This window comes from Vicugna pacos, chromosome 25 (assembly GCF_048564905.1).
Source record: "Vicugna pacos chromosome 25, VicPac4, whole genome shotgun sequence".
NCBI classification, from domain to species: Eukaryota; Metazoa; Chordata; class Mammalia; order Artiodactyla; family Camelidae; genus Vicugna; species Vicugna pacos.
The window spans coordinates 18,206,188-18,226,428 of NC_133011.1; the positions used below are offsets into that span (position 1 = coordinate 18,206,188).

Consider the following 20,241-nt stretch of genomic DNA (forward strand, 5'->3'; position numbering starts at 1 on the left):
TTTTCACCAGGTGAAGGATATTGTGTTAGTTTCCAGGTTTGGGCAATAATGAATATAGCTGCTCTGAATATATGCCCATGTGTTTTTGTGGAACAGAAGTATTTAATTACATTTGGGTAAATTCATAGGAGTGGGGTTAATGTATTGTCTAATAAGTGTAGGCTTAACATTTTAACACAGTCAAAAGGTTTACAAAGTTGCTATGTCATTCTGCATTCCCACTGCAATGCTGGGAGGTTCAAACACTGCTGTGTATACTTTCCAACACTTGATACTGTGAGGTTTGTGTTTTGATTTTTTGCCATTCTAATCATACTATGGCTTTAATATTTCACTTCTTTGAGTTTCTTGGACCTGAACTGTGGTTTGATGTCTTTCATTATTTTTGAAAAATTCTTGGCCATTGTGTCTTCAGATACACTTTCTGTACAGTTTTCTCTCTCTCCTGATTCTGAGCTTCTGATCACTCATATGTTACGGAGTTGGACAGTGTGTGCATCTCCTGCATGCTCTTTTCTGTGCAGTCACTCTTTGTGCTTTTCAGCTGGGGTAATTTCTATTGACTCCAAGTTCACTGATTCTTTTTCTGGTTCTTTCAAGTCTACTATTGAACGACGGTAAAGGCATTCTTAATTTTTGTTCCAGCGGTTTTTATTTTTCATATTTCCATCTGACTGTTTTTAAATAGTTTCTGCCTCTTTGCTGTTCATGTATGTTGTCCACTTTTTCTACTAGAGCTTTTAACTTATTAATAGTTGTTTTAAGTTGGTTGCCTCGGATCTCCCAACACCTGGGTCATCTGAGTCTGATTCTATTAATTACATTTTCTTTTGACAGTTAATTGATTTTTGGTGTCTCGATTTTTAATGGAATGCTGGACATTGTATTAGGATAGTACCAGCTAAGGTGAACAGTATGTAAATAGGTATACCTCTTACTCTACAGGCCATTAATGTGTTGAGGGGTAGTTTGAGTCACTTAAGTCAGGAGTTGAACTAGGTTTGGGTTTGTTACTATTATGGTGACCTCAGTCATACCATCAGCTTTAAATTCTAGAATTACCACATCCCTAGGATAGAGTAAGTTTGCTGAAGGATTTTTCTCAGTGTTCCTGTTCTGTTTTCAGCTTTAAGCTTAACCTGTTTGTTCTTTTCCCAGAGTCTGTCTCCATATTCTTACTAATATAGTTGGAAACTGTTCTTTGAGTATTACTCAGTGCTTGCCAGCCTGTTCCTGTGGGGAAAAGGGTAGGAGTCCTGTCTTGTCCTTTTTCTTACTGGCTCTGCTTCACTGTGTCACATTCAGGAATCAGGCTTTCTCAGTGGTACTTCCTCTTGTCCATTGTTAAGAGACCTCTAATAATATTGGAATACCATCTTGAACGCAGAGGCATTTTCCATCCCTTTAGGTTTTTCTTTTCCCTTCCCATAGCTTCAGTTGGTTTCACCCGTGTTTTGGGAGTGAAAGGGTTTGATACCCTTCCTTTAGCAGTGTAATGCTTTTATCCCTTAGAGGAAAAGAATCTGAGTGAGGCTTTGAACCTTGTTCCCTTTAGGTGGCCACTTGTCTCCACCAGACCTGCCCCATTGCAAAGATTTAGGCTTTTTCTGATCTCCCGTTCTGTCCCACACCTCCCTGTGAGCTCCTGCTGGAGATCCACGGATCTCTGTGCTTAAGTTTGAACTTGCCTTGTATTGGCAGCTCTCGGAGTTACATGCTTTCACCCAGCGTTTAGTAATTCATTAAACATTTTATCTAAGTGTGTCTTGGTGTCTTGTGTCTCCTCCTCCCATACTCCGCCTCTGGTGAGCCAGTGCTTGCACCGTGTCTCTCTTTGGTGGCACCTGTATTTTCTTAGATGTCAGTCTGTTTGCCCTGCAACTTCAACTCTTTGATGGGTTCAATAAAAGGTATGATTTTGTAGACTATCCATCTTTTTCTTGTTATCAAATTGTTTGGCACTCTTCCAGCTTTCTGCATCCTAAGTGGAAGGCAGATATTATTTCTTTTTACTATACCTACAGCTTCCCTTATACTTATATAACTAGATTCTTAGTTATCAAGGATGAAAGCTACAATATTTTCCATTTTAATTCCATATCTTCCATCTCTAGGTGTTATTCCCCAGTATTTTAAGGATTCTTGAGGAAAAGATAAAAGGGAAGGACAGAAGAGGTGAGAAAACCTGGTGACCTGACTACTGTGCCACTTTCCAGGTCTCCTGGGTCGGAGAATTCAGGTGAGCATTTGGGAAATGGCATTTGTTTTCTCCTTAGGACTACGGAAAATAGGTGAGTGGCTAAGGTCCTATTAATAATTCTACCTTCTGTATCCCTTGGCATTACTGTCCTGTGTTATATTTTGTCCAGAGTTTTAAATTCTCCTGTGTAGCCATTAACTTGATAGATAAATGAAGTAACCATAGAAAACCATAACTCACAGGAGAAACTGATATTCATGCTTGATAATAAACCAGCTCCTAAGGTTACAGACCCTCTCTAGTTTCTCAGATACATAAACCTTAGGTAGTAATTTCATTAATTTTCAGTCTGGTGTAACAAATGACCACACACTGGGTACCTTAAAACAACAAGAATTTATTCTCCCACAGTTCTGGAAGCCAGAGGTCTGAAATCAAGCTGTTGGCAGGGCCACATTCCCTCCAGCGGCACTAGAGGGGAATTCATTGCCTCTTTCAGATTCTGGTTACTGTCAGTATTCTCTAGGTTCCTTGGTTTGTACATCACTTGGATCTCTGCCTCCAACTCTACATAACTTTCTCCTCTGTGTATCTTCTCTTCTCTTCTGTGTGTTGTATCTTGTAAGAATACTTACAACTGAATTTAGGAACCAGCCAGACAATCCAAGATGATCCCCTCATCTCAAGATCTTTAATTTAATTCCATCTGCAAAATCCTTTTTCTCAAATAAGGGGAGATGCACAGGTTCTGGGGATTAGGACATTTTAGGGGCCACCATTACAGCAGTAAAGAACTGAACTCTGCTGTTTTTCTAGGCATGTTGGCCCTCTCACCGATGCTGACTAAAAGGAAGGGCTCTTAGAGGACACAAAGTATAAAAGCCTTCTGCTTTTAGTCACTCTTTCAAATCTTAGCCCACAAGCGTCCCGTCCCACTCTTTCTGAACTCAAATAGTCCACCTAACAGTTGCTACCATGACTCTGGTCCTACTTCCCCTATTTCCTATCTTGACTAATACAACCTACATTTTCCCATTTCTTCTGAGGATTTTAACAGTGGACAATTCTCAGGATAAACTGAACTTTAACCTTCTTCAGTCAGTCTTAGAAAATCTTTGAGATTCTTATTCTACCTCCCTACCTTTCTAGGACACTCATTCTAAAGCTGTTTTTGCATTGAAACGTGAATAGATTTTTGAGCTCACAGTTTTGGTTGGTTTTTCTTTTTCAAAGTTTGTGGCTCACATTTTCCATGTAGACTTTTAAACCACTTGGAATATAAACCATTCTGTTTAAACTTTAAAAGTATTTACTGACCAACTACATGTTTGGATAATAATAGAATAATAAGGATGCTGGATAAAGTGATGGTATCTGGGATGTTGAAGACAGTATCTAAGAGGATTCAAGAAATTTAGAATCTGGTGTGCTCCGGGATCTTTTGATCTCATTTATCATATTTATCTCAGCTTGGAGGCAGTATGTATAGTAATTAAACTTTGAAAACTCCAAGCTCAGAGTGTGTATTTAAAAATCCAGCTTTACCCCCTAATATTTCTAAACACAGTCCTTATATATAAAATTGGGATGACAGTTGTACTTAGTTTATAAGACTGTTACCAGTATTACGTGAAGTGCTGCATGTTAAACTCTTAGCCAATGATGAAAACACAGCAGTGCTAAATTAAATGTTAAACTTTAAAATAAGATGCCATCATTTAATACTACCATCTCTTAAAATTCTATAACAATGGAGTTCTAGATCACTTTTGCCAACTCATGGTTTTTTCAAGTTAAGGGAGATACAATATAATCCATAAAAATTAGCATAATATGAAGCATCATATAGATTCAGATAAATTTGCCTTGAACTGCAGCGGTTTAAACTGCAGTCTTTAAAGATAACATACCTTAGAGTTACTGAGAGACTATGTATTGATGAGAAGAAAGCAAATAGAGAAAGATGTCAAAATAAAATGCTTGAGAAACTGGGATGGGGTTGGAGAAGGCACTGTCAAAGAAATGGGAGATAGAGGGAATAACAAAATAAAATATTTTTATTTATTTAACAAATACTTTGCCTAGAGCCCATCCTGGAAGCAAAGGCAACCACCAAAATGTATTTTGTTTTATTTAAAATTGAGTGCACAGATAAGCCTATCTAGTATAATTGGGTCTTTCTGTATGGGCACTGTTATTTGTAATCACATTTTTAATCTCCCCAATGTCTCTCAAGCTGTTTTTGATATTTAATGAAGACTTCCCTCTACTGGTTATATAGGAGAAAGATTTGCTTTATGCATCTTGGTCAGTCATTAATTCCTTTTAGAATATAGCATGAGTTCATACACAGAAAAACATAAGATTTGTGTTTTAAGTGGGCTTTTATATTATTTTTAATTAATGTAAATTATATATTCTAGATTTGATTTAATAATGACACAGCAATTTTCCATGCATCCTATGATTTTTTTCCATCTATTTTGACATAATTATTTTTCTAGTTAAATACATCATTGTATAATTTGGGTTATATCACTTTTATTATTTAAATTCCTGTTGGAGCAGGATAAAATTGATACTTGGATTCATTTTGTTTATATCAAATTTTTATCCACATTGATAATTTCACATATGTAGTTTTTCTTTACTGTTTTCATTTAAATCACTTTAGGAAGCAGATTATTATGTTAAATGTACAATTTTTAAATTGTCATTTGTAAAATGTTAATTTGGCCTTCTGGTATCTATTTATAATCTTTTATTTACCTTGTTTATGTTTGGTTTGCTGGCTTCCTTTTTAGCTAGAAAATAATATTTCTTTGAGAATCTAAGAAGTCATTTTATTTGTAACATCAAAGTTTTATGAAGGTTGGTTTCATTGCGTATCTTCTTTAGGGGGATACCCTGAACATCTCTGGGTCTTCACTACCAAGAATAATTACGCTTCTCTTGTGAAACTGGCTTTCCTTTACTTACTGGTATGCTAAGTTATGTATGTGACTGTGTTTGTACTGGCAGCTAGGAATTGTTGGACAAAAATTTTGACTCCTCTGGTTTATATACTTGATTTTTAAAGATACAGATTTGTGATATTTCTGTGAAATTTTGATAAAAATTAAGAGATGACCCCCATCTCTCTGTTGATCAACTTTTCACATAAATTCTAAAATTACTGACCACAGAAAGCTGTACTTTGACTTTGGTTAACTTAATTAAGAAACTGAAGCACTTGTTAATATATGTCTAATGCATATTATTTGTTTTGCTTCATATGGCTATGGCATTAGAATATTTTCAAATTCCTCTGTTTACTAAGCTTTTAATTATAATTATACATCTTAACCACATAGAGTAGGATAAATTACAGAAAGAAGAGTTAAATTTCATTTCTTCATAAACAAGGCACATAGGATATTATAGGTATATTATCAATGTATAGTAAAAAACAACTAGTATGGCTGGTTGTCATATGTAAGTGATAGTCTCATCCTGATTCATCCTAAAATTAATTTATATATAAAATAAACTTCTGTAGGCAGCTGTTTTATTTTGCTATTCTTAAGCTATTCTTATACTGACAACTTTTTTTTCCTTTTAATTTCATTCTAGTATACTTGAAGTTTATTTCTTAAAGATAATTTAACCTTCAAATCACTCAGGGTTAAACTAAGATGAAATTGATTAATTATGCAAAAATCTTTAATAGCCTTCTCCCTTCTCTTTGTCAGTCATTTATTGTATATGTATTTGCACTATGAAATTATGATCTTGAACCCAGAAACTGTTGTATTCATATTATCACTATGGTGTGTAGTCAAACAGCATGTAAGTAATAAATGTTAACACACACTCCTCTGAGAGGAAAAACATTTAAATCTGTCCAGCTTGCCATTGTATCAGATCTGTTTTTTTTGCCAGGTTGTTATTATTTGACCCTTTATCTACACAGTCTGAATTCTGCCTTAGGCTTTTTGTACTGCTTTGCCCAGTAAAGATCAAGAACCATTGGAGGAGCTCTAAGTCAGTACTCTGGGGATTTATGCTTCCAATCTATTGGGTTTGTGCAGCCCATTAATATATTAACATATACCCTTCAAACTACTATGTATAAAATAGATAAGCAACAAGGATAAAGCACAGGGAATTATAGCCATTATCTTATAATAACTTTTAACGAAGTATAATCTGTAAAAAATACTGAATCACAATGCTGTACACCTAAAACAAACATAATATTGTAAGTGAACTATACTTCAATAACAAAACAAAACAGAACAACATATAACCTAGTTCAACCACATAAAATTTCTTCAGTTTGAATGAGTTAAATTCAAATTCAAATTAAACCAATTATTTTTTGGATTTTAGCAATTCTCAGAAATAATTTCTACCTTTGTGTTTCAAGACCAATTAACATACTACAACCTTAAAAAATTTGGAACCCATTTCAAAATTGTTTTAGATGCAGTGAAGTTTGGACAATCATTTCTTCTTGTGTCATTCAGTGTACTTCTGTGACTCCTTTTTTTCGAGGGTGAATTTACTTTTCAATTAATAACATGTAGTTTTCACCCTAAGATTTTCAGCCTTGTTATTTCAGTGGCTGTATTAGCTGTTATGTAGTGTCTCATATTGGAAGACATGTTCAATGACACCCCTGAAAACTGGATTTCTAGGCTGTAAAATGTCTAGAGCTTATTTCTATTATCGATAGAATCAAACAATTTCCTGGAGGTTATAAATCCCTATCATATTGCTTACATTTTTATTTGGAAGTTCAAGAGACTTGCTCAGGCAGGAAGGAAAAACAGCACATTATATTAAAAGGGCAAGAGAAGTATGATTTGATTATATGACTATTCTATGATTTTTCTTCTCTAAAATAACTATCCTATTTTCCACTTGTATACTTTTTATGGCTTTTTACTCTTGTTTAAAAGCCACTTTGGTAAATGTAGGAAAAAATACAGTTCTGAAAAGAGTTTTATGAATAACTCATTCCAATAAGTAATTTTTATACTTTTATTTCTTCTTTGATACTAACGTTTTGAAATAATTTACTCTTTCTAAAAGCTTTAAGAACTTGTATATAACACATATTTTAAGAGAAAAAAGATCACTCCTAAAACTCTGGAATTCTATGATCCTGGGATTCTAAAGCTTTATATGTAAGATCTTCCAAAATATCGCAGACCTAGTTCTTCTGACAGACCAGTTTTGTTTGGTGCTGCACGGATCTCTCTCACACACACTGAATTTTATGCCTTAGTGACAGCTGCTCAGTTCTTAACCACTGCCCATCGTCACGTACCTTCTTTCTTTATTCATTTATGTTAACCATTCTGGTTCTTCTACATTTAAGTGTAGACCTCTGTTTTAAATTAAATTAAAATATCACCTAAAAATTTAAATTAGAATGTACATGAGAAAAATACTTTTTTTTCAATCTTCAAGTGAATTTTAATGCAAATATGGCTTAATGATCCTAATGAGTTATCTTTTCTAAAATGTATCATTCTGAATACAGTAGGAATACAGAATTACATGATACATAGGTTTTCTTTTCAACAACTCACCTCCTTGCAAAAAAGTAAACTAACAAATCAATAAACAAACCACTAAAATCTGGAATCCCCAATTTTTAATACTCTAAAAATAAGATTATTTTTAAGAATTTTGTGCCAAGGAAATCAACTAAACAGCAACAATACACAAAAATCCATAAACAAAACCCAAAACAACTCTCTAAGTATAAAAGAGAAAAATAGAAGGAATGGTAAATAACATTTAAAAACCTGTCATCGAAACAGAAAATTTATGATAGACATATAAGGTGAATTGATAATTCAAAGAAGAAGCTTCTCTCTTTTGTTGAGAGGGTATTACAGAGTTCATGGAGAAAATGTGTTTTTTGTGAAAATTCAGTGTTTAATGACAAAATAAGCATTAGACAGCATAACCAGAATTATAAATGTAATGAAATATATCTTCTTTTACATCAAAAATATCTCCAGAGGCAGTAGTGGAGAGGATTTCCATTTGGCGACTATGCATTATTTAAGTCACATTTTTATTCTGCTCACTAGAGCTGCAGATGATGGAGCAACAATCAGAGTCCTTATAATTTTGGCTTTGATCTGGGCCTAGTATTACAATCTTCATGCTCTGAAATTGTCTTAATTTGTCTTGGCAATATTCATGAAACATCACAGATAAATTTAAAAGAAGGCATTCAAAGAGGCTATGTACCTAGGAACCAATGGGGTTGAGATTTTAGAAATTACAGTCTATTGTCTGATTTAGAATTTTCAGGTTTGCATTCAGCTTATCAGGTAGATGGGGGTCCCTGTCAAAATTTAATTAATAAATATTGCCAAGTCAAATTAAGACAGTTTCAAAGCGTGAAGATTGTAATACTAGACTCAGACCAAAGACAAAATTATGAGGACTCTGATAGGAGGGTGGGGTAATACCTCCACAAACGCAGGATTTTTGATCAATTAATTCAGAGAAAAGTTAGAGTATTCTTCAAAAAAGTAGTTGAATGAATCATGCTTCTCTCTTTTACATGTTTTTTTGGATTCCATTAAGAACTGCATTCATGAGATAGGATGTATTCGTTAGTGAAAGCTCCCTCTTTTCTTCCATAAGTAATGAATTATATCATAATTATCCCAGTTGCTCAAGCCAGGAAATAGAAAATCATTTTGATTTCCCTCCCTTAATTTTAAATATGTCGAATCACCATCAATCTATCCTATTATTCTATCCTCAATGCAATTATATATGCCAAGGATCTCATTTCTTGCTTAAATTATTGACCCAAACAGGTGTGTTTCAATCTTCTACATTGCCATGGAAGCAATCTATTTAAAACACACATTTGATTATGTAACACTGTGCTGCAAACCTTTTATGGCCAATATTTGTTACAGTATGTAGTCTAAAGTTCTTGTCCTGGTATAAAAGGCCCTAGAACATCCTTTCATTGCTTACTTCTCAGCCTCCTCCTTTGCCAGATGCCTCCTTTTGTCCATGTTATTGCTTCTGCCTAAATCACTCTTCTTTTACTTATTCTGGCATATTTCTGGCAAAACTCAACTCTAGTCTCTTTAGAAGACTTTTCTCAACTCACACTTCTAATCTAATTTATATAGTTCTTTCCTATGTTTTGGTTATGTTTTTGCTAGTCAGCCACATATAACTGCTTTACAATTCTCTTAATATACTGAGTAATGCTAAAGGTATATTCCATGTATTATGTATCCTATAAGCCAACATGATGCCTCTAACAAAGGAGGTGATGCAAAATGATTGTTGAATTTTAACTAAATGAGTTTTTCATTTTTGGTCTGTAATACCTCAAAGGCATAGTTATAATTAGGAAATGGAAATAATTATATAATCTGATATGGACCAATGTGATGATTTTTGTGAGATGAGTTTTTCCTGTAATTTTTGAACAAGAATTTGAGTCTGACTACATAATAAAATATAACACAGCTGTGAATCTCAACTCTATTTGTTCCTGGATGCATAGCCTACCAGAATGTCCAGTTTCTCCTCTGTTAAAGGTAAGTTTTCAAAAGTATTTATTGTACTGCCTCATTGTAATGATTAGGTTAATGAACGTGAAGGTGCTTAGCATAGCAGGTCTATAATGAAGATATACCAAATACATTTTAAAAAATGGACAAAGGAATGCAATTCGGTTTGAATTCAGTTTAATTAGTCTGTAATTCTGTAACCTTTGGGAAGGGACCTAATTTCCAAAGTGTCAGCTTCACCATGGCAAAAACAGTAAGGCTATTGTGAACATACTTTTTAACTGAAGTATAGCTGATGTACAATATTATGTTTCAGGTGTACAACATAGTGATTCACAATTTTTAAAGGTGATGTTCCATTTATAGTTATTTTAAAATATTGGCTATAGTTATTTTTAAATATTTTAAAATACTTCCTGTGTTGTACTATAGTTCCTTGTAGCTTATTTATTTTATGCATAGTAATTTGTATCTCTTAAACTCCTACCCCTATGTTGCCCCTCTCCCTTCCCCACTGGCAACCACTAGTTGGTTTTCTATGTCTATGAGTCTGTTTCTTCTTCATTGTATTCACTACTTTATTGTATTTTACAGATTCTACATATAAGCAGTATCATACAGTATGTCTCTCTGACTTATTTCACTTATCATAATGCCCTCCAATTCTATTCATGTTGTTGCCAGTGGCAAAAATTTTATTTTATATACATATATATATATTTATATTTATATATATATATGTATATATACACACACATACACACCATGGAATACTACTCGTCCATAAAATAAAATTTTTGTCATATATATATATATATACACATATATATATACGTATACATACACACACACACACACATATATATACATATTATATAATCTACCCATTTATCTCTTGAAGGACACTTAGGTTGATACCATAGCTTGGCAATGGTAAATAATGCTACTGTGAACATTGGGGCACATGTATCTTTTTGAATTAGTATTTTTTCTGCACTATTTGGGATTGTTTTTAGTATGTTTTTTTATTGAAGTATAGTCAGTTGACAATGTTGTCTCAATTTCTGGTGTACAGCACAATGCTTTAGTCACAGATGAACATATATATATTCATTTTCATATTTTTTTTCACCATAAGTTACTATAAGATACTGAATATAGTTCCCTGTGCTATACAGTATAAACTTGTTGTTTATCTATTTTATATATATTAGTTAGTATCTGTAAATCTCAAACTCCCAATTTATCCCTTCCCACTCTACCCCTCCTGGTAACCATAAGTTTGTATTCTGTGTGTTATGAGTCTGTTTCTGTTTTGTAAATAAATGTCCTTTTTTTTTTTAGATTCCACATATAAGTGATATCATATGGTATTTTTTTTCTCTTTCTGGCTTAATTCTTTTAGAGTGGCTTTCTCCACATCCATCCATGTTGCTGCAAATGGCATTTTATTATTTTTAATGGCTATGTATTATTCCATTGTATAAATATACCACAGCTTTCTTATCTAGTCATTTTTCAGTGGACATTTAGGTTGTTTCCATGTCTTGACTATTATAAATAGTGCTTCTATGAACATTGGGGTGCATATATCTTTTTAAATTAAGGTTCCCTCTGGAAATATGCCCAGGAGTGGGATTGCTGGATCATATGGTAGTCTGTTTTTAGTATTTTGAGGAATCTGTATACTGTTTTCTGTAATAACTGCACCAGACTACATGCCCACCAACAATGTAGGAGGGTTCCCTTTTCTCTACAGCCTCTCCAGCATTTATCATTTGTGGACTTTTGAATGATGGCCATTCTGACTGGTGTGAGGTGATACCTCATTGTAGTTTTGATTAGCATTTCTCTGATAATTATTGAACATTTTTTCATGTGCCTATTGGCCATTTGTATGTCTTCATTGGAGAATTGCTTGTTTAGGTCTTCTGCCCATTTTTGGAATGGGTTGGTTGGTCTTTTTCTTATTAAGTTGTATTAATTCTTAAATTTTGGTAGAATTCACCAGTAAAGCTATCTGGTTCTGGGCTTTTATTTTCTAAGAAAATTTTTATTTCTGATTTAAACTCTTGTTACTGGTTGTTCAGATTTTTTATTTCTTCATGATTTAGTGTTGTTAACTTATATTTTTTCTGGGAATTTATTCATTTCTTCTGGGTTATGCAGTTGCTCGAATACAACTATTCGAAGTAGGTGCCTATGATCCTCCATATTTCTGTGGTATCAGTTGTAATGTCTTTTTCATTTCTGATTTTGAGTCTTGCTTTGAGTCTTTGCTTATCTCTGGATTCAGTCTGGGGATCATGTACCTGGCTGGCTGTCTCTCTTTCCAGATTTGAAATTTTTTAGCCATTATTTCTTTAAATTTGCTTTCTGTCCCTTTCTTTTCTTGTAGATTCCAATAGTGTGTGGGCTTACTTTTTGGATAGTGACCCAAAATATTGTAAGTGCTCTTAATTTTTTTTTTCATTTTTTTCTCTTTTGGGTAATTTCAAGAAGCCTGTTTTCAAATTTGCATACTTTTTCTTCTATTTGATCAAGTCAGCTGTTGAAGCTCTTTATCACATTTTTCATTTCATTCATTGTGTTCTGCTCCAGAATTTCTATTTGGTTCTACCTTAGGATTTCTATCCTTTTTGAAATTCTTGTTTTTTCATGTATTTTCCTGAATTCATTCGGTTGTCTAAATGGGTTCTCTTGAGTCTCAAGAGCTTCCTTAAAATTATTTTGAATTCTTTTTTAGGTAACTCATAGTTCTCCATCCTTTGGAGTTAGTTAAAGAAAAATCATGGTGTTCCTTTGTTTTTTATGTTTTCTAGTGGCTTTGTGTTGATGCATGCACTATTGAGGAAGCAGTTACATTTTTCTGACTGGCTTCAGCTTGGAAAGATTTTCACCTGCAGGTGGCTACAATGGCACTGGCTAGGAGAGGTGCAGTGTCTGATTCTGGGAAGAATGAAGTGTTCTAGTCTCTTAGTTCCTTCGTTTGAGGTTATTGTCAGTAAATACTGTAGGGATCATTGGTAACCAAGGCTGCAGGTATCTTCAGTGGCCGTGATGACCAGGGATGTTGAGGCCCTTGTTGATGAAGGTTGGGGCCTCCTTTTCTCCTTTTTGCTTGTGGAGGGAATTTCTTGTTGCAGGGATCCCTCTTGATGTCAGTTTGGGTGCATTGACATGCAGAGAAGCCGGAGAGCCAGCTGGGGTCCTGAGTTCAGGGCTGTGCAGAACGACCCAGGCACCTGGATGCTGGAGCACAGGCACAGTTGCTCTAGCAGTAGCACCAGTGTTTGAGGTGTGGGCATGTGCAGATAGCCCATGAAACCAGGCTCTGGGGCTCACTGCTGTGACTTGGGCCCTAGGGGCATGATGCCACAATGGCACGGGTCCAGAATGATGCATAAGCAGCCTGGGCCCCCTGGGTGTTGTGCAGCAGCGGTGTGGAACCAGGATGGCCAGTCAAAGGTCTGACTCAGGACCCCAGCTCTGCTGCTGCAGGGCGAGGTTGCAGAGCAGTTGTGCAGCCCAGTAATAGTGTGTCACTGCTGGGCACAGAGTTCTCTGTTCTCTTACTATTTTCTAATTGTATGACTGACTTGGCAAAGTTTTAATATACATGACTTTTTTTATCTGAAGGACAACCGAATGGGCTTTAATTCTGAGGTACCCCAGTGACACACCACGTTAAATATTACTAGTGGAAACTGAAAATGTCTTCAGTAAGACAGTACTGTCACAGCCCCACTGTATTTGTTTTAACCTGTCTTTCTATGTTGAACTAAGATTGATTTGTTGTAAAATTGTTGCAGTTTCAGGGCAATTATTGTGACGATTTTAAAAAATTCCTTTTAACATTGTTTATATTTGGAAGATGTTTAAAGATGTGATCAATGGTGCCTTATTTGAGTGGTAGAGACAAATTGATAATGCTTATTTCAGTAATGAATAAATTAACAAAGTAATAATAACCATTGTAAAGAAATAAAATATTTCCTTTGGAGCAGTGGTAAAAAATTTCAAAATTCTACAATTCAAAGTTTTACCTTACCACTAAGCACTCCGGAATTTATAAACATCCTTCTCTGGTTTTGTACTATCTTCTTTCCATCTTAGATTACCCAAACCCTTTCATTACTTCTAATTTATTGTAACAAAGTAGAACTTTTAAGAGATATAGACTACCTATAGCAAAAACATTCAATGTTTTTATTAGTTACTTTCTTGCACTCTTGGAATTCAGTTCTTCTAGTGGCTCTTAGTTGAATGCGTCTTTTCTGTAACAAACTCCATACAATTTGTTTCCTTGTTTTTATATTGCATTCCTGCATAAAATGAATAATACTCTCTTAGCTTTATTATCTACACCTAGATCTCTCCTCTGATTTAGCTACAAAATCTAGCATTTATTCTGTTAAATGACTCTACACTGTCCAGGTAAAGGGACATAGTAGTTCTTTTTCTGTCCCGAATGTGTCAGTTATATAAGGCTGAACCTTTCACAAAGATAGTGATGCAACTTGGTTTTGAAAGAATGTAAATGCTTTCCCTTTCAAAACATTTTAAAACAGGTTCAACCTTGGATTATGGATTTATAACAAGGATGCATGATTTCAACTGTGTGCCCTGGGGGAAAATGCTTAACCTATCATTCAGTTGTCTAACCTTCCCTAAGCCTTAATTTCATTCTATACAGCAAATCTTTTTAGAATGTAAGAAAATAAGGATGTTTTATATTTAGTATGAATTTCTTATTTTGCAACGTGTATATTATCCTTGTCATTGATTCCAAACATGCTTCCTATCTTTATTTCTGTTACTGAAATCTGATACATTTACCCTGTCTCTTCTCAAATCTCATCTCCTATGTGAAGCTCTCTTCTCCCCAGATACTTTGGTCTCTAAGTGAAGTCTCATAGCATCTTTATCCTTCTCATTGGACTTAAAATGAAATCTCATTGAAGACAGTTATTTCATTTAACTATTTAATCCTAACACCCTGCCTATTGCATAAAAAGCTGGAAAATTGCTTGCTAAAAAGAACTAAAAACTTATTGTCAGTGATTGCTTTTGGTTGCTAAAAAGTACTAAAAACTTATTGTCAGTGATTGCTTTTGGTTATGCTATATTTAGTAGCATTTGCAAGCTATGAGTTTTTTATTTCATGTTTATAATCAGTCTCAACCTAATAGAAGATAAATAAAAATATTTAAATAACATCATTGCTCTAAACACATACAAAAATGCTTCTAGGATATTAGAAAAGCACATTGAAATATACAGGCCCAGTTTTGCTCTCTTTGCTGTATATAAACAACTACCATAGGCATTTCCTTGTACAGTGTGGATTGTTTAAATACATTAAAATGGTAATTATTCTTTCCTTTGTGATTTATAGTTAAATAAGTATATAGTACATTCACAACAGAATTATACTTTTTAATGGACTTTCTATCTTGATTGCAAATGCCATAGCAATTAATAAAAATGTAAATATATATATACCACATAACTCATTTTTTACATACAATACAATTAATTAGTTTCAGCCATTTTGTTTGGGACCATGGATGTACTCTCTGATCAGACGTAAGTACTGGCCAGTTAGCTAACAGCCTCCAGCTATTTATGATTTAAGAGGCCCCTATTGCTCTCCTGCCTGATTGCTCTCAACAACAAGGCCAAGAAAACTTAGCCTTTTAAGGCGTTAGGAATGCTATGTCATACACTCACTTTCTTGCATTTACCAGTTAATATTTGCCTTGGAGCTCTCCACTGGGTTGGCCAAGACCCACTTGTATCATAATCTGAGGTTCTTCTTAAGCAATCCTGCTTTATCCTTCCTTCACCTTTTTACAGGTTTAATCCCACAATAGGCCATTTCCATTCTTAATTCTGTACCAGCATCTGCTTTTTGGAGGATCTGACACAGCAGACCCAGAGTAGGGTTTGGGGACTGCATCACTCTACTGAACAACAAGGTCACATTCCAGGGGCTTCATGAGACATAGATAATTCCTAGCACAAAGTGTTGCCTCCTCTGCTATAATTCTCACTGGCAGTGATTTAAGAACTTAAGAGAATGTTTTGGTATGTCATTTTAGTGATTTAGGATTTTGAAAACTGCAGGAAGAATCATGCCAAGAATTTTGGCTCCCTAGACTCTTCTGAATGCTCAAAGCCTGAAAAGAGAACCTCCCTGTTAAAAGATACTACTCTCCAGAGCCTAAGAAAACATCACTATCCAAGGATACTCCAGAGGCCTCTTCCTCAGAAGTCAACAGGAACCCCATCAGGATTTGCCTTTCTTCATCTTCCGGCTGCCAGACAGGTAACTAAGGTTAAGTACCAGTATAACCCACCCAGCAACATCTGGGCCTGATAAAGAGGGACACTACTGCACCTCAGAGGAGCTCTTAGCCCACATTAACTGAGGTTTGAGGGAGTTCTTAGGGGACTAGATTTTGAGGGTACTTTAATCAAGGGGGCTGGAACATAGGACTTGATAAGGGAGAGATTAATGACTTGAGCTCCCATCCTTGAGACAGAATTTAACATCTTTGACAAATACCCTAGGGCACAGAGCAAACTCTTCACTAGAGTGACTTCTAGTAACTTGGACAAAGTACAGCCTATCCTTAGTGAAGCTGAAATGCCAGAATTGCCAATCCAAATGATTGAAAAAAAGCAAAAGGCTCAGGGAATTGGGCATGGGGGGGGATGGAGGTACTTTGTAAAGCCAAAAGATTCACTAGAGTACCCTGTCGTATAGGAGGATGCAGATAACACATTATGCAATGAGACTATCAAGTGTGTACTGGTGAGGGACCCTGCAGGTCAGGGCTGACAGCAGATAGGAAAGACTATTGATGAGTCTGGCTCATCGATAGCAGTGGGGATTATGAGACCCCAAAGCAACAGAATTTCACAAAACATTGCATCTGGCCACGGAGCCCACTTTATAGCAAAGGAATTACAAGAGTAGGCCTATGACCATGGAATTCACTGGATTTACCATACATTGTGTTATCCAGAGGTAAGTAGCATGAGAAAGCAGGGTGATGGCCTACAACAGGTGCAGCAGCAGTGCCTTCTTATTGGCAATGCCCTCCAAGATACGATACACACACTTAATTACAGAACCCTCTATGGCCTTGTGCCCACAGTAGGAAGAACACATAGGTCTGATACCAGGGGATAATTACCAGTTACTCTCCATGACCCACTGTGGAACCTTCTCTGGCCAAGCAGCATACAAGGGCTCCCCAGATTACAAGCTGTGGCCATCACCTGGCACCTCTGACTTTTTTCTGGAGATGTACAGACGAGAAGAGGAGTCACAATGTAAGCAGGAATGGTTGACCCTGGTCAGCAGGAGGAGGTAAGACTGCTGTTAAACAATTGAGGGAAGGAAGGTTACTTACAGAACTCGGGATCCCCTTGGGAAACTACTGGTATTCCCTTCCCAACTGTGAATACAAAGTGCAGCATCCTGGTCTGATAAGGGAATAATTTCCAGGACCTCCGAACTCTTAGGAATGAGGATTTGAGTAACACCATCAGGTAAGCCCTGAGACCAGGGGATGACTAAGGGAAGAAAAGAATTTAAAATGGTTAGTGGAGAAGGGAGGTGATGAGTACCAGTTACACACCAGATCGCACCACAGTGGTGTTGCAGTTTATCCTTCTCTCTTAAGTCTTCCATCAGGCCCACTGGAACTTCGGAGCCCCTGCCAAAACATAAGGTCCAGGAGATGGTCTCCGCTGTGCATGGAGGTGTGCTGCTCAGATCTTCAGGTAAGAAATAAGTCACCAGTGAACTGGACAGATCAACCAGTGGCTGAGTCTGTTAGAGGTACTAAAGCTTGCACATTTTGCCTAATGCAGGACTCCTCTAACAGGCAGTCTTTGCTCCGAAGCTCCTGTTAGAATGCTGAGAATCTGTCAGATCCCACAGCACGATGTAAGCTGCTGAAGGCCTCACCCTACTGCTCCCGTTTCCTTTCTGCTGCAGAGGTGTCAGGCCTGCAGCGCCATCCAAAGACCTTTCCTGCTGAATTGCTAGTCAACTCCCTTCTTGCTTTCACAGGCATTATGCCTTGATAAAACTCTTGCTCTGCTAACTCCATTTCAGTTTCTGCTTCTCACGGGACCTAGGGAACACAATAGCTATGTTAACTTAATGGTTGTCTCAGAGGGTTTTAATTTCATACATCCCGGGACGCTTCAGAAATGAGTCCCACACAGGTCTTGCTCAGGATCTGGGATAACATAGCTTGCCTCCTCCATCTCTACTGCATCTCATCAGGAAGCAGCAGTGATAGATTCTTAATTCAGTTAAGCCTTCTAGCTCTGTAGTCTTGAGCTGACGAGACTACAATCCTCTTCTTCAGTCAGTTTGCTATAAAAACAAGCAGCTCTTATTCTTGACAGAACACATAATTTTTTTAACATTATTCAGTAAGAGTTTAAAACGTAATTCTTCACCACCATTCATAACTAGTATTAATAACTACAGAACAATGTAGGTGAAAAGTAGAAGTAGGCATTTTGAAGATACATAAATATGATTTATAGGAAAACTTTAAAGCCTTAAAAACTGACTGGATGCAATTTTCTTATTCTCGGTAATGCAAGTTGGTGATTTTTCTTTCTAGTCTTTTTGTATTACCTCATTTTATTAATTTAGAGAAGACTCACCAGTTTTGTTGAATTAAAAAAAAAAAACCTCCTTAAACTTCTTTGAGGTCAGCTGATGTATGAGCCCAAGAATCACAGCCATTACGCACATCCTTAAAATTACAGAATAAAATAGACTCCTCCTTTGAGATCCTTTGAGATAAAAACAGGCAGGTTAAAAAGTGGCTATATGGGGAAAATATGCTATAGTTTAGTAGTTAAATACAGTACAGTGATGAAAGCTCATGTGAACAAAATCTGGATATAATTAATAAGGTATAGGTTTAAAGAAATTGCTACCAGAAAAAAATGGTAAGAATAACTATTTACACTATGAGTTTCCTAAAGTAAAATACTGGATCTTTGCCATTTTTTAGAAATAGGGTATACAATATATATATATTTGAAACACACTTTAACGTTTAGGGAAGAGATTGTTACTTATACTAGAATGCAATGTAGGCACTAAGCAGTATAACCTGCATCCTGAATCACAGTGGGATTGAATTAACTACTAAGCACTGTTTGTTTTGCCCACAAACATATTTGAATTGAGGGTTCTGGAGGAGACCACCATAATTATAGAAAAAGAGAAATCAGTTTAAAGAAGGAAATTCTCTGAAAGGAAAACAGAGGCCAAAGGTATATATGATTTTCTGTATTCGCATTAACAATCTAATTCAACATGCCATTTGAGTATCAGCAAAAGTATTCTGCTGAATCTGTTCTAGAAATACTCATTTAAAAAAATCAAGGATAACTGACTCTTTGCACTGATATATCTGCCTGTAAGTCTAATTATTTCCTTAGTACATACTCCTTTGTTCAACTTCAGTATTTCTTTTCTTTCTTTCTTCCCCACCTTTCAAACACATTTCCTCTTACCCCATCATGTAGCATGTTATTATTAAAGTTAACTTGGGGCCCTAACTGTTCACTGCAATGGAAAATGTATTCTCAATTACTGTAATTGTTGCATTCTCTGAAAACTGGCTGGCTGAATTAGATTTATTGTGCATAGTACGGATATTATACTTCATTTACTACTTACCTGTGAAACATATAAATGTTACATTAAAATAACTTCATGAAAGTTAAATAAATCCATTTTCTGAGCTAAATGAACCAAAACCATCCCACATATGTGGGCTAAAAAAGATCAAGACTTTAAAAAGGCTGATATCAGTTACGAATGAATTAAGATTAGCTTGGGATCAGTGAACAAATAAAATACAACAAAACCAATAATCAAAACTTTTGATTTGTAAAGATTTGGGGATTAAGGAAGACATAATAGATTTTAGACATACAATGATATAGAGTACCAGTGTTAATTATATGAAGAGCAAGGAAGAGTATGGTCTGTGATATTACTGAAGGAACCATGTACTTTTCATTAAAGAAGCAGATCAGTGTTCTAAAGAATGAAAATTGTTCAGTATTAGTTATTTCACTCACATATCTGATTGAAAAATCATGCCTAAATAAAGTTAAATGATATGATCATACTGATAAATACAGTTATTGAAGGCTTACTGTCAGGAATCTCCTTCAGTACATAGAAATTGCTCATATTAGCAGTCACATTGTATAAATGAGAGAACAGACTCTTGAAGATATTAATCAAGGTAACAACTAATGAGCTTTGGAGCCAAAGTATAACCCAGGTAGTTATTTCAGGCTGTGCTAAAGCCAGACTAAGCTCTACCACATGAAATTCTCAGTTGTATATAACTTGAGTTTCTGTTTTATATTATATGGATTCAACTCTACAAGTAGTATTGGGAGATAATGTTCTTTAAGCAGCTCTTT

The 20,241-nt window shown here is 35.5% G+C and overlaps 1 long non-coding RNA gene across 1 annotated transcript in view; it reads left to right on the top strand.

The window, feature by feature from the left end:
* Window positions 1–2,120: 2,120 nt before the first annotated feature.
* Window positions 2,121–20,241, top strand: part of LOC140689279 (uncharacterized) — a 44,511-nt gene continuing 26,390 nt past the window's right edge. Inside the window, exons 1-3 of the long non-coding RNA XR_012064171.1 lie at window positions 2,121–2,239; window positions 15,912–16,081; window positions 17,448–17,547. This is a non-coding gene — a long non-coding RNA (uncharacterized lncRNA). The remainder of the gene's footprint in view (window positions 2,240–15,911; window positions 16,082–17,447; window positions 17,548–20,241) is intronic.